General features: G+C 39.3%; 1 protein-coding gene across 2 annotated transcripts in view; it reads right to left on the bottom strand.

The window, feature by feature from the left end:
• Positions 1–12,318, bottom strand: part of LOC306874363 (rho GTPase-activating protein 7-like) — a 131,831-nt gene that overhangs the window by 41,407 nt on the left and 78,106 nt on the right. The window lies entirely within an intron of this gene.

Raw genomic sequence — 12,318 nt, 5'->3', positions numbered from 1 at the left:
ATAGAAGACAAAAGTATTCATATCAAAATATCCTATAGGAAAAAATTACTTGAGGGATTTATTTAAAAAAAATCTTTGTAACAATTAGCATTAACACATTTATGTCATGGCCAAAAATATCGGCACTCTTGGTAAATATGATCCAAGAAGGCTGTGAAAATTCATCTGTATTGTTAATCCTTTTGATCTTTTATTTAAAAAACAAAATCACAAAAATCTAACCTTTCATTGAATAATACAAATTTTAAATAGGGGGGAAATATCATTATGAAATAAATGTTTTTCTCTAATACACATTGGCCACAATTAACGGCACCCTTTTATTCAATATTTTTTGAAACCTCCATTTGCCAGTTGTTCACTTATTGATTTTTGCATCTGCTGGTATTTGATAGAATCAGTGATGCCATGTGTCTAAGATGTCCAGGACCTCCAGCAGAAATTTCATTGTACACATGGGGTACTTTTTATCCCTGTGTTCACCAAACCCATCTTGTGCACAATACAACGTGTATTTGAGAAAAACATTTATTTCATAATGATATTTTCCGCCATTTTAAATTCTTATAATCCAATGAAAGGTTAGATTTTTGTGAATTTCTTTAATAAAAGATCAAAAGGATTAACAAGATGAATTTTCACAGCCTTCTTTGATCATATTTACCAAGAGTGCCGATATTTTTGGCCACGACTAAGTCAATTTTACTGCTACTGCTCTGCACAATCTACTTACTATTGAACTTAACATTCATAAAGAAATTAAGTAAATATTGCATAATTATATAATTTCACATATAATATAATTAAATAAAATATACTTACCTAAGTTAAGTAAATTTAACAAAGACAATAAGTAAGTTTAGCTTGGCCAGTTTGAGTAATTTTTACTTAGTCAAAGCTTACTTGGCAATACTTTGATTTTACTTAATATAGCACCTAATTTAAAAATGCTTTTAAAGTCAAAGTGTATGTTACTTAGAAATAGGCTCGACTGTTACTGCTGCCCCCTTAGAAAAATATTAAAATTTGGATGGATGGATATATAAATGTTATGTCAGACATCACTAGTTTCCTGTGCCCTTTTTTATGGTGGTTAATAGATCCCATTTCAGGCAGGAGTTGACAAATAGGTCAGGTAATAAAACATGTCTTGCGCTGCCAGCAGAATTAGCTCATTTATTTCACAACACCCTTGACCTAATTCACCCCAAAGTGCTGTGGAAAAGAGAGAGTGAGGGTGAAGGATGTACAGGAGCTCCTGTAGGTTCATCAACAGGACAGAGACAAAGCAAGCGATTGACCTCAAGACCATGTATGTGTGTGTGTGTGCATGTGTGTGGGTGGGGGATTTGGTCCCCATTAAGGGCATGTGTGTGAATGCTCCTCTTTTACTATAAGTCAGAGTTGGGTGGGACCCCGAAGTTTGGGTATTTTTTGGATTTTCTTAAGAGGTGGGGTCTGCCAGTGGGCACAGAGAGGACTATTGAAGAGAGACTTTTAGTAAACTTTTCAACATATCTCCTTTTTTAAAATCTAACAAGTATCCATTGGTAAGTTTTAATGACCAGTGTCGCTATCGCTCTGTGGGAGGTGTATGTGGATCTTAATCTTGCAGCTCACGCAAAGCTGAGGACTTTTGGGAAGGAATCTATGGAATCCTATTGACTAAGATGAATAAACAAACACATTATGTGCAAAAGGATTTGATTAAAGAAGAATGACGCAAGTCGGTCCAGGTGTTTCAGCCCAGTCTTTACATTCCCTAAAACCACTCATTTTGAAATTGTACTTTACTCTGTTTATCACTTTGCAGGTCAGAGAGTTTATGCCTAAAATGACACTCAGCATTCCTTGCAATGAGTTTGGGCTGGACATATTCATGTCTAATATTTGAGTGTTTATATACTGTTAATAGAATTGAACATATAGCTTAACGGCTAAATATTGCTAAAACGTTTGTTATTTCAAAATTTGTAATGCCAATAACGCCCCCCAAAAAAAAAAAAATAAATATGATGATGCTCTTGTAAGAGAACCCGTTTTGAAAATATAAAGGAAGCTACATTTATACTGTGTGAGAAAAAGCCTGATTATTATAAAGATAGCATGTTGTTTCTCATAGAAGCTTTTAACAGTATAGTTTATACTTATACCTTATAGCTAAGTTTTATAAGTAGTTTTTATATTGCTATTTTATTAAAACTAGGCTAACCGAGACTTGTCATAGCACTTGCATATTATTGCTTGTTTGTTCATTTTGATTGCTTTTATTGTCATCATTTGTAAGTCACGTTCGATAAAAATGTTAACAGCATATCTGGAATTTTTTTTTCAACCCAGTATTAATGTTAGATGTATAAAAATAAAAATAAACATTTAAATAAATTCAAATGTATTTGTATAACACCTTTCACACTAAATCTGATTTCTCATTACTTCTGTACAACAAAAAAGTAATATATAAAATAATAAAATAAAATTTTATTTTTATATCTTTAATTTTCTTAATAATAATAGTTTATTTTAGTAACATTGTCATGTACTATTGGCATTATCCTCAAATGATGGACTTTCTCTATACTACATAAACAGAACAGAACTATCCCTGGTTAAAAGAGAGCCAAGCCGATAATCCGAAACCCACAGAAGTGTGAGGCATTCTGTTGCTGTAAAACATCCAAACTTGCTGGCATAATGCCAAGGGTGACATAAAATGAAAATATTAGCTCAATTCCCATGAGATAAACTGTTATCAGCATCCCTTGCTCAGTTCCCAGAATGAATGGCATCTTCTCATTGCAGCCCAAACAATGTTGAGATTCTTTAAATGGCTGGATTATGAGTAATATTCTTAATTTTTACAGTAACACACAAACATGGATGGCTGCTCCTCAGATTTAATCACAGTATGTACCAGCTTCATCACTAGTTTAAAAATAGATCTCAAGAAGCACCATTGACACTCTCTCATGGGTTGAGAGAGGTCAAGATTGCTTAAAACAAATAGACATCTTGAACAGAAGTGACCATCTACATCATCCATCTCAGACTGAGAGGAAAGACCACCCCAACAAGATTTGTCACCATTTTAGAAACCAAGTCTCGAGATCAAATCAACTCCGCTTCAGTCAGACAAATGTCCTTTACGTACACCATACCAAACTTCTCAACAGATATCCTTTCTAAACATCTGCAAAGCAGCCAAATCAATATCACCCCCATGGGCCATCCCAAAGACAAGGTCTAGATAAACATGTCAGGGTCCTGGCCCTTATGACCTCCTGTGGGAGTTGGTGACCAGTGGTTGCTGTGTTGTGAACCAGGAAGTGAGAAAACTAGTCAAGCACTGTGGGCTTAAACTTCAACAACTCTAGATTCATTAAGTCATACAAGCCTAAATAAATTGATAGAGATGGGAAGTTCTTCAGTTTAGTTAGTTAGAATTAGATCTCTGAGTTCAGGCTTAGTGCTAATACAATCCAGCTGCAGTCTTGAAGATATGACAACAGTTTCTACAGATCTACACTCCCACTTAGCTTCCCAGCCCCCAACAGATTGAATTCCAAAAACATCTGGAGTGACTGACCCCAAGCTAAAACATTATAGCTGTGCAGTAAGCACCACAAAGCATGACTAGTTGCTCCCATACAAAGAGATTATACTCCATATTATATAGATTACACTCTCAGGAAAAAAAAAAAAGTAGAAAAGTTGTCACTGGGGCGAAACTCTTTCAAAAAGCCTTTATCTATTCCTAAAGGGGGCATATTAGTAACTTAATGGGACATACTAGTACCTAAGTGGTACATTTTAGTACTTTTTGAAAGGACGCCAACCAGAGACAGCTTTTTTTTCTGAGAGTTAGGGCTAAATAGCACTACACTGGAAATTGCCATATGGCTTAGTGTTTTCAGTGTATCGGAGTGGCTCAAAATAAAAAGAAAAAAAGAAAAACCTTTACGTCTGCTTATGAAGAAAGCCATAAATATCAGTATAATTTTACAGTTGTAATGGAAATATTTCTTTGTTGTCTTTATCTTCTTTTTTTGCAGTCATTTTATAATATTATAATAGTATTATTTCTTTCTTTTTTTTTGCAAATAATTATATTTTATTTTAGTCAAATAGTACAATAATAATAACATCTCTCTTTTTTTCATCATGTGAGTGTACATCTAATTTCTATAGCCTAAAACTAAAATTTGTCTCACTGAAATAAGACATCATATGATTTTCACAATGCAGTCACGAGTGGTATTGTGTTTATGTGGTATACAACACAACAGAGGCCTTATTGAAGTCGGGCTGGAACAAGCATGATGCTGGAAGAACCATCTTCAAGCATCATAAAACAAGCTTTGTATGAGGAGTCAAAACAGAACCAGAAAAATAGCAGTGCAACATTCAAGCCTTTGTAGATTCAATTCAAGATTAATGTGCTGATCATTATGAAATTGATGACCAGTAACAAATAACAACATACATAAATATTATTAATGACTTTTCACATTCACGCCACAAACATTTGAACTGTGTCTGGTGGTTGTCACTTCCTCTCACGCTAGATCCTAAAACCTTGAATAAAAATCACAAGAAATGTTTAGAGAAAAATAAACAAAGAGATCATCATACAGCTTGCCATAAAATGTAATTCAATTTTTTTTTTTTAAATTGACAGTGGTATAACTTTACTAAAAGAAGAGACTCAAAACAGATGCTCAGGTCATCTGAAATAGCCCCTCAAATAAGACATAAAAAAGAGCTGTGTGTGTGTTAAGAGTGACAGTGTGTTTAGTTTATGATCCAGATGCACTCCAGCAAGGACCTAGGATAAGACTCCACCTCGCTGGCTGTGCATGTTCTTCAGTAATGGTGCAGAAACCCTTGTCTTTCCCCCCCGACACATGGCCAATGTTTGACAACATTTTCACACACATACACACACGCACACACACACACACACACACACACACATACGTGTTAAATAGTGTCAGCACTACACTACAATAATAGGTGCTCCATTGCCCCTATTATTACCCCTTCATTACAGCTCCGTTGAGGTCATGTGTCAAAGTTCACGTGACAGGGTTCACGTCTCGGGGGTGACACTGCACTGCATGGCCCTCTGAGCTGCTTGTCAGAACGACCCTTAGTCTGTGACCTCAAGGTCAGAGGTTAAAGGTGACGGTGACACTGCCCTTATCAGAAAGCTTCAGATGCTAAGAGTCTGCCCTGAGGAGGAGAAGAATGGGCTTGGACAGTAAGTGTGTGTGTTTAGACAGTGAAAGATAGAGAGAGAGTGAGCTGAGTGAGGAAAAGATCAGGAAAATGGAGGCCCTGGGCTACCAGGCAGCCTCTTTTTTTTTTGAGCCACACCAATCTCAATTCATTTGATCTCTTCTTTTCTTCCATCCTTTCTTCCTTTTACCTCCTTTTTTTTGGGAAATAACAACAGTAGTTTGTCTCTTTTTTTTTATATCTCATTCTGTTTCCCAACCCTGACCTCCTGATTTGGTATAGCCACACAAGAAAAATATGACTAATATATTATAATATGTCACTCAGTTTGAACATTCTACCTCAGCAATCTTTGGATACTGTCAAAATCTGAACGATGCAAAGCAAAGAATGGATTTACATTATACAGAAGTTAGTTGCGGTCCTCAAAATTTTCATCAGCCATTACTCCAGTCTTCAGTGTCTCATGATCCTTCTGAAAATATTTATAATATGCTGATTTGGTGCTCATGAAACTTATTGTTTTCAAAATCCACAAGTGCTAGTGCATGATTTGACCCTAAAAGTTCTTTCTAGAGTTTCTCTCTCTCTCTCTCTCTCTCTCTCAACAACAAAAAACTAAGCAGATCATCCTCCGCCACTTACATAGCAAACTGTGTTTTCTCTCAGTCTCTTTGTGAGAACAGTTGGTCTGTGACTGTATCTATATCCTCAGTTTTGCTTATGATGAAGTAGGTTAGGTCCCTCTGAGTCCAGTGTTTCCCCTGCAATTATCTAAGGGGGCCGCTTCACTAAATGAGTACATAAAGACATGATCGATATCTCCAGAACTGCTCTGAGAGTCACTTCATGAGCAATTGACCATTTTATTTGAGTATAGTGATACGTTCGTGAACGAATCGTACTTTTTGAACGAATCTTTTAGGTGAACAAATCGTTCTCGTTCACGTAATCCATTGACTCATATTTCTCGTTCACTGAAACCTCGAGCCAATAGTATTCGAGTATGAGATGTGATGGAGAGTTTGAACGAGAGAGAGATCTCGTTCGTGAACGAATTAAATGAACTGGTACATGTCGTTCGTGAACGAATGTGTACCGGGTAGGTTGGTCATTTGAGTCAGTCTCGGTCAGTAATCAGCAGAAAGCGGATGCAAAACGCAGTTACTGTGCACATACACTTGTTTATATATTCATATTTAACATACAGAACATAACTCCACGACACGTTAACATCCCAGATTTATGAACGTGTTAACGTCTGACCAAACAATTAAAAATATTAATTATGCAAGATGTTTTGGTCATCTGAACCATTTATTTAGACTTATTTAATGAGTAGATTAGGCACACATTTTAATAAAGCCAAATCAGTTTTTTGTAACAAGTAAATACAGTACGTTCGTTGACTTGAGACATAATAACACATAATACACTCTTTTTCGCCACCTGCTAGCGTATTTATGTAATATGAAGAAATGGTCACTGAACGAATCGGTGAACGAATCTGAACGAATCATTTTGGTGAACGAACTGAAAATGAACGAATCTCTTGAAAGAATCAAAATTTCCATCACTATTTGAATAAAACTATCCTCATATCATATACACACAGAAATGTAAAGGTATTCACGGCACCCCGTCAAAATAAAAGTTCGGGTTTCAATTGTAGACATTGCGGCAGAAATATATTCCTATTGTTCAGTAGAATGTATGTAATAGCCTACTAAAATTATTAAAACCTTATTTTTAAGGAATAATCATATAATATGTCTTCAATGTATTAAATCCTCTTTATTTTCCAAAACAAATAAAAAATAAATAAGATTTGTTTAAATTTCACCGACTACCCCCCCCCCCCCCCCATCCCCCCTAAAGCCATAAACCTAGGGGAAACACTAGAGTCAATTCATATTATGTGAATGGCCTCTAGGGACTATATAACAATGTTTTTCGTTATTGTAATTTAAGGATGTTTTATTCGCCTTCGCACTGACACACACACATTAACATACTCAAACTGGAACTCTCTTAAGATACCAGATACAAATCGGCTGTCTACTAACCAAATAAAACTTTCATTAAACGCGGAAAGTTTTGAATACGACTGAAGAAACTTCTGACCCAGAAAGCATTCCTGTGGCATAACAAATAACAAGATAATCTCATCACTTTTTAACTTCCTGGTTTTTGGCACATATGTACATATTTTGAGGGAATTAATGGTGGGGGGTTAAAAAGTTTGGGCTGGGTGTGGTATTCAAGTTTGAGGAATACATTTCCCACTGACATGAAATGATGATTTACACTCAAAAATTGCAGTATATTGCACAGAGAGGCGTTTGGCAAAAATAAACTAGGGTGGATGGGTGTTTGTTTAGCCTGAGCAGAGAATATATCTTTATCAACTTTAGCTTTTTTGGCCAGATGTCAAAAATACAGGTTATCCATGTCACTGATAACATTTTTAACCTGTGACAGCTGTAACATTAGACATTGATGCTAATAGCCTGGTGTCTGGCGCATAGACCAATGAAGAATGTAGTTTAACGTTTTTAAAAGAATTGCTCTTTACTAGAAACATGCTGGCAATTACCTTCCACTTAGAAAGCAGAAACCCTTAATCTAATGAAGAAGTAGGCCAGGTCATCACAAATGTGATTGCATATGTAGGGTTCATGACCCATAAGCATACAGGATGAGGCATGCCTACAGATTACAGCACACATATACTCAACTCTGTAAATGTTTAAAAAGACATATATCTTGTGCAAAACTCTATTCCTCTATTAGTCTATCTGAAGCTCTTCTGCTATCCGCTGCTAGCATAAATGGAAAAATAGGTTCATCTGGAGATTGGCTGACAGCCCTCTCAAAACCTTAGAAAATTAAAAACAAGACCCCATTTTTAATGTGCTGCTGAGATGTTGAACTGTGGTGCTTGTGCAGGTGTCACAGATTTGAGTCCAATCTGCGATGCTAACTGATCCCAAAAATAATAATTATGTAAAATAATTAAATAAACAAAGGACATCTAGTTCAGCGCTTAAAATGAAGTAAACTGGTGGTATATGTTACAGTGATGATATCAGAATATCATGGTGCTTTGAAATATAAAATCTTACTGTAATGTATATTCCAATGGTATTTGCATTTACGCCAAAGTACTTTTAAAAATTCCATGGTGGTACATGTTTAAAAATACCATGGAATTACCAAAGTAATTTTTCGTAATATCATGGTATGCATCATAAATGACTCACTATAGCAAATGACAGTAAAACGAGCAAACAATTATTATTATTATTTTTTTTAAATGTTTGCAATGTTATTCTTGGATGTATTATATAATCATTTCAATACCATGGTATATGAACCACAGTATCACAGTATGTTTCAAAATACCATAGTATCATCATATGATACCACAAACAAAAAGTATTGCAGTACTCTGCCCCCCACCTACTGAGTATCATATAAATACCATGGTACATGAAGCAAAGCATCAACATATCACAGTATTAAAGTTGCAATAAGTGACTGTCTTCAAAAACATGGTATTAGCATGTTCAAAAATCAATATCTTTAGTATGTTTCTTTTAAGAGCACCCAAATGCCCGCAAAAGACTGCACTGCTGGAGACACAGCATATCTCCCCAAATAACTTTCACTTTTCATTAACACAGACACATGAGTTAGAGAGACAGGGAGATTGAAAGCGAAAGAATGTTGACGATAAGGACAGAACACCGGTTTAATGTCTTATAAATGCAAAACTCAATGCAGCCACAACAACCACCCGAAGAGGAAATGAAGCATAGGTCTGTAAAACCAAAACACAGAGTTTATCAATGCACAAGCAGTTGAATAAATAGTATTTTGTGCAGTTTCTGAGTGATTATAATAGAGATTGTTGGATTGTGGTTCACTTACTCAACAAGGGACGTCTAAGCAGGCAGGGGCCGCTGAGTCAGCAAGACAGAGCCCCTTATAACTGGCTATGGAGCTCCCACAGATGAAGGACTGAAGATAAGAGTGGGGTGTGTAGTATGGGCTCAAATTTATACAAACAAACTCAGTATTGTACAGGCATAAGGAAACCCAGAGACTCTCTTTGTATAAAATCCACATGTGGATTTTATACAAAGATTTGGATTTTATACATCCACATCCTTCCTTCATGGAGGAAGGAAGATGGCGGCGCGATCGATCGCTGCGGCTGCTCCGGGTCCCAAAGACGGTGCTTTTATGTCGTTTAATGTCGTCTGTTCGTCTCCAAATAGTGTCAGTTTACCGCTAACTCTTAAGGAAATCACCCCAGAATTCATCTATGATCGCCAAAGTCTTTTGGATATCAGCAACGCTTACGTACACCAACTCTCGCCGGCGGCTACTGAGAAGCTACGAGGCCTCTGTTTACTGCTGGAGCCGGACCTCAAGACCGCGGCCTCGCCTACTGACGCTACCCCCACAAGGCAGCGTCGCAAGCGGTGTGAGAGAGGACGGAAACGCGGTAAGCGCGGAGGTATACGAGCTAGGCTAAGAGCTAACCCCTCAAGACCAGCTCTTCCAACACTCATGCTCTCAAACGTCCGCTCTCTGGAAAACAAACTGGACTTAATTCAACTCAGTCGATCTACACAGCATGAGGCAAGGGACTGTTGCGTGTTTGTTTTCACCGAAACATGGCTAAACGACAACATCCCGGACTCCGCCATTCAACTGCACGGGCTTTCCAACTTCCGAGCGGACAGAGATTCATCACTGTCTGGTAAGACACGCGGAGGTGGCTTATGTGTTTATATCAACAAAGACTGGTGTAACAATGCTGCGGTATTATCAAAACACTGTTCATCGCTGGTGGAGTTTATGGTTGTGAAGTGTCGACCGTTCTATCTGCCGCGGGAGTTCACGGCCATTGTTATCGTTGCGGTTTACATCCCCCCGTGTGCAAACGCTAAGGACGCGCTTCGTGAACTGTATAGCGCCATCAGTGAACAACAAACAAATAACCCCGACGGCTTTTTCATCATAGCCGGTGACTTCAACCACGCAAACTTAAAGACAGTTTTGCCAAAGTTCTACCAACATGTGAACTTTGCAACAAGGGGAAACAACACACTGGACTTTGTTTACACACCAGTTAAGGACTCTTACAAGGCTGAACCCCGCCCCCACCTCGGGTACTCAGACCACATCACTGTTATGCTAATCCCAGCATATAGATCACTTCTCAAACTCACCAAACCGGTTGAAAAGCAGATCACAGTATGGCCAGACAATGCCACCTCAGCACTGCAGGACTGCTTCCAGGACACAGACTGGAATATGTTTAAAGAGGCAGCCACCTACAACAACCACACAGACCTGAATGAGTACACTGAAACTGTGACTGCTTACATCAAAAAGTGCACTGATGATGTGACAGTCACCAAAACCATCACCACACGTGCAAACCAGAAGCCATGGATGACAGCAGAGGTTCGTGGGCTGCTAAAGACCAGAGATGAAGCATTCAGATCAGGAGATAAAGCAGCCCTCAAAACAGCAAGAGCCAATCTGTCCTGTGGCATCAAAAAAGCAAAACGGTCATATGCCCAAAAAATCAACAACCACTTCACAGACAGCAGAGACACACGGAGCCTGTGGCAAGCCATTCAGACCATCACTGACTACAAGCCCCCGCCACAGGCCTGTGATGAGGACACATCCCTCCCCGATGCACTCAACCACTTTTATTCACGGTTTGAAATGCAGAATGACACACCTGCACAAAAACTGCCCACACCTCCCAACGACCGGGCGCTCTGTCTGTCCCCAGCCGACGTAAGGAAGACCCTATCTAGGATTAACCCACGCAAGGCTGCGGGTCCTGACAACATACCTGGCCGTGTTCTGAGAGACTGTGCTGCACAGCTGACAGATGTCCTAACAGATATCTTCAACACCTCGCTGAGTCAGGCAGTCGTCCCCACGTGTTTCAAATCCACAACAATCATACCGGTACCAAAGAAATCACCTGTGTCCTGTCTCAATGACTACCGTCCCATAGCACTGACTCCAATCATGATGAAGTGCTTTGAGAAGCTAGTCATGCATAACATCAAAACCAGCCTCCCCAACACACTTGACCCGCTCCAGTTTGCATACCGTCCAAACCGCTCTACGGACGATGCAATTTCCTCCACCCTCCACCTGGCTCTTACCCACCTAGAAAATAAAGACTCCTATGTTAGAATGCTGTTCATTGACTTCAGCTCGGCATTCAACACAATAATCCCACTACAGCTCATAAATAAGCTAAACCTGCTGGGCCTTAACAATTCCCTCTGTAACTGGATCCTGGACTTTCTAACTGGAAGACCTCAGTCAGTCCGTGTCGGCAACAACACCTCGAGCACTACAACACTGAGCACAGGTGCCCCACAAGGCTGTGTGCTCAGCCCGCTGCTCTTCACACTGCTGACCCACGACTGCACTGCCAAGTTCAGCTCCAACCACATCATCAAGTTTGCTGATGACACAACAGTGGTAGGTCTCATCAGCAACAACGATGAAACGCACTACAGAGAGGAAGTGGCACAGCTGGCTGAATGGTGTGGCACAAACAACCTGTCCCTCAATGTGGAGAAGACAAAGGAGGTTGTGATGGACTTCAGGAGAAACTCCGTTGACCACCCCCCACTGACCATCGACAGCTCGACTGTGGAGAGAGTCAGCAGCACTAAATTCCTGGGGGTGCACATCACAGAGGATCTCACCTGGACCACCAACACCATGTCACTCTCCAAAAAGGCACAACAGCGCCTACACTTTCTCCGCCGGCTGAAAAGAGCAAGTCTCCCTCCACCTATCCTCACCACATTCTACAGAGGCACCATTGAGAGTGTGCTGACCAGCTGCATCACTGTCTGGTACGGGAACTGCAGTGCTGCTGACCGCAAGACCCTCCAGCGGACAGTGAACACAGCTGCAAAGATCATCGGTGCCCCTCTCCCCTCCATCCTGGACATCTTCCTTACACGATGCTCCAGCAAAACCAACAGCATCGTGAAGGACTCCACCCATCCCTCCCACAGT

This window comes from Barbus barbus (genome assembly GCF_936440315.1).
Source record: "Barbus barbus genome assembly, chromosome: 8".
Classification (NCBI taxonomy): domain Eukaryota; kingdom Metazoa; phylum Chordata; class Actinopteri; order Cypriniformes; family Cyprinidae; genus Barbus; species Barbus barbus.
The sequence above is the reverse complement of the archived record's forward strand: the minus strand, read 5'-3'. Positions and strand labels throughout refer to the sequence as shown.